Below are 3806 nucleotides of genomic sequence, written 5' to 3' on the forward strand. Positions count from 1 at the left end.
TTGACTACACTATTATCATAGAAATTATCAATCACATAAGCTCCTAAGCTCCTAGCCATTTAGTATGAAATTTATATTTGAAGTCCTAAAATTTAGAGTCATACAAAATATGCCAATCTCCTAGTTTTAATAACCTTTTCAAATGAAATGATCATGCGAAAGGGCACATTATTTTTAAACTACTTTTACATGAAATGGAGCCTCACATTATATTTCATCTAAATATTGGAGCTAATCAATCATTTCTTTTTTAGCGTATGTAAGGTTTAGACCCAATTCCAAGGTAGTGTGTAAGGACTTTATTTCAAATTCAATAAGCAATACAACTTTCTTACCATAGAGGATTCCATAAGGGATAAGGTTAGTGGTGGTCTTCCATATTGTTAGTTCCTGCCCCGCATGGAACTATTGGCGAGGCTTTGCAATAAATAGTTAATAATCATATGTTCGCACGACCAATAGCGTGGCTTGATTTGTGTTATTTCAAAGCTATGCTAAGTTTACTTGCATGTTTGGCAGAGATTTGTGATCGGATTTTAACTATTGCCTGCAGGGTGGGAGCGTTGGCATGCTGTAGATGGCGGAGGCGGAGGCATTGCACACCCCAATACAAGAGAACGCAATACAGAGGAAGATGGCATAAACAAAAGATCTCGGTTAGCGTTTGCTAAAGGAGCCAGAAAACCAAGATGATAGAAGGCACCATTTTCGAAGAGAGGGCCGCCAAACAGGGCTTGCAAAGTTCAAATCTGGGGATTGGCAGAGTCTACAGGTTAAAATAAACAGTTGGCGAAAATCACCTGATAGTTTGCATGATGTGTACAGCTAGACAGCCGGGGAAGACTGCAGGGCATGCATTTGACCGATAGCGGTAATAAAAAAGAAGAGGCTTAATAAAAATTTACAGTTGCAGGGTTTTGCGGGCACGACAATAGGAGGTTCTGTCTTGTGAGTCTTTTTTCCCCTCCATCTCAATTCTGTACGTGGGCTGGGGTTTACACCAGTTTATTGTTGTTTTTTTGTTTTTTATAGTTTTCTTAGCGAATCAATATTTCTGCGATCTGTATTGTGAAAGCTAAAGTCCATCAGATGCCAGTATCATAAGTTCACAATCAGATGTAATACGCAGCTTTCTGGTGTCTGGTTCAGAGGATAGCCATCGTTTTAGGGGAAAATCTCCTATGCTTCTAGATACAACTAGGGTTCCCTGTACTCTCGAGGCAATCATGATGAATGTATTCTTTTGAATTTTTCTAGATTCAATTATGACACACTATCGAATCCAGAAAATTTTAAAAGAATTAATATAATTTTTTAATATACCACTCATTTTTTGTGCTATTGAAATTTATGTTGTTTTATCTTATGCACTGGTAATCTACAGAGCACCTTTATTCGAAGTTCAGAAAGATCAATGGGATTGTTATTGCGTTGTACCATGGGATCGATTTCATGCAAATTATAATGTACCCCAAGTAAGACCCATATAAATGATTTACGGATATTCTGAAAATATATTGCAGTTTGATATATTTTTAATGTATTACACTTCATTTCAGACTTAATTCACTGATTCGAAATAAATAATATTTTCTAAAAAATGTTTCATAATCCAGAACAGTGTAGCTCTTATTATAGTTATAGATTTTAGATAAAAAAGGCCATTCAAACTGAATTGTAAATGGAATAAAATTTAAATTCTTTTTCTGCAATATTTTTCTTAACAAGATTAGAAAAATGTTTATGCTTATGAAGTAATTAAAACCTTAAATTGATTACAGTAAATTGGAATCCAATCAAACATGGCAGTCATTGACGTTTTTTTATTTTTTATTTTTCAGTTGTTACTAACTAAGTTACTTAGATTGTCATTCAATTTAGATATGCTGAAATATGATTTTGAATTCAATACATTTGTCTGTCAATGTGATATAAAACCAAATTAACCGACATTCATGCTATCAGCTGAGCTCGTGTTGGGTGAGTATAAAGCTCTTCCCTTCTATATTGGAACTCCTCTTGGAAAATCAAGATCTCCATTGTCATTTTTCATTTCCCTTTATTTGAGTGTAGTTCTACTCAACTATAATATTTTACTGGTGTCACCATTGGTCAAGAAGGTTTTTATTTTTTATTACAAAATTAAAAAACATTATACATTAGAGCCAGCATGGTACATCATCAAATATAGGAAACCTTTTTGTATAATTACATAGTTTGTTGGATTTTTAATCTATCAAATTTTAACTTGATACATGTTTCGATCCTTGTCTTGTTCAGAAGTCTCACACATTTAAATGTGGATGATCTGAAGGTGGTTATTATCCACATATTAAATCTGTTTGCTCTAGCAAACTGATATGTGAAATATGGAATCATTCAAGAGGCATAAGAAAGTTGAATGAGATCCCTCAAAAAGAAATGTGTTCTTCTGGAATACCGAGATTGTAGGATATGCACAAAACTGATATATTGAAAAGGTTAAAAAATAAAGTTTCAAGAAAATGCAATTGGTAAGTGTAAAACTGAATACAACCACCTTCAAAATAGCCTTCAATCACGCTATGAACATCCTTTCAGCATAAAGGATGGAGGAGGGGAGGGGACATAAGTATTGTTTAGATTATTTTCATGTTTGAAAAGGGGTTTGATTTTCCCCTCTAAAACACATTCAACTTTTAAGTCGATTTGTATTTTATGATGTTTTTGTATACAATAGTGGAGGTGTTGCTACATAATTTGGTTGTGTACAAATGGTGTTTTAGTCATGCCCAATTATGCATTTTGGACTTATCATGTTCCTAATATATAATCAATTTGAGAAGTCTTTGTATGGATCTTGTTTGGTCAAGTTTGCATAAGTGTGATGGGAAAAGGTTGTCACTAAATTCAAAGGTGCTAGTTAGTTTTGTAATTGATGTCAAGGCATCCGGGATGTTGTGACAAAGTATTTGAAAGAGCATCAAGGTATCTGGAAGAGTGTCTAATACCTGGAAGAGTGCAATTGTTTTCACTGATATTAGAAGAGTTCAGTTGGTGCCAGAGGAGCTCACTGTGCAAGCAAAATTGAATACGCATGTAATTGTATAGACACAACTACAACAGTCATATCAATTCTAGAGGGAAAATTGCAACCTATGAGGGAAACTCATCGAATAATGTTTTTGTTTTTTAAGACAAAGTGCTAGCAAATACTTATATAGTACTTGGAAATATAAATAATACACCATAGAAAAGGTATCAAAATAAAGGTAGAACGGAGAGAAGAGCTCAATTTGTGTGAATCAAAATAGAGCTACTACAAAGAGCCAAGTTCAATCTGTAGACCTAAACCTTTCTATCCACATGGAAAGAAAACCATATAACAAGTATCAAGATAAAATAATGATAGAGAACAGAGCTCAATCTGTCATGACTTGCATACCTCGAAGGATAGAGTTTTAAGGGGAAAAGCATGAAGCCATAAAGCATTAAATACAAACCATTCACAGACTGGCCCTTTGGAAGCAGCAAATGGAGACATTGATAATAATAGTTTTAGGAATACGTACTAAATGGGTATGATTAACGAGGAAGAGAATACAAAATAGCATCCCAAAATTTATAAGCATACCAAAATGAGAGAGCTCCTTGACATGCCATCTAACACTGAAATGGCTCATATTTTTGTTTCAGAAAATTCCATGCATGAACAAACCTACAACACTACCATTCTTAGAACAGAACAGATCCACAACCACCTTTACAGTACTGGGCAGGAACTTCGCTGCCCTGCAGCCCTTGTTAGATAAGCCTAAGAATCAATA

At 34.4% G+C, this 3806-nt stretch overlaps 1 long non-coding RNA gene across 1 annotated transcript; it reads left to right on the top strand.

The window, feature by feature from the left end:
* The first annotated feature begins 254 nt into the window (after window positions 1-254).
* Window positions 255-1341, top strand: LOC131064941 (uncharacterized). Its single transcript, XR_009111338.2, has 2 exons — window positions 255-360; window positions 554-1341. It is a non-coding gene; the product is annotated as an uncharacterized LOC131064941 (long non-coding RNA).
* The last annotated feature ends 2465 nt before the right edge of the window (window positions 1342-3806 follow it).

Source organism: Cryptomeria japonica, chromosome 6 (assembly GCF_030272615.1).
Source record: "Cryptomeria japonica chromosome 6, Sugi_1.0, whole genome shotgun sequence".
NCBI lineage: Eukaryota > Viridiplantae > Streptophyta > Pinopsida > Cupressales > Cupressaceae > Cryptomeria > Cryptomeria japonica.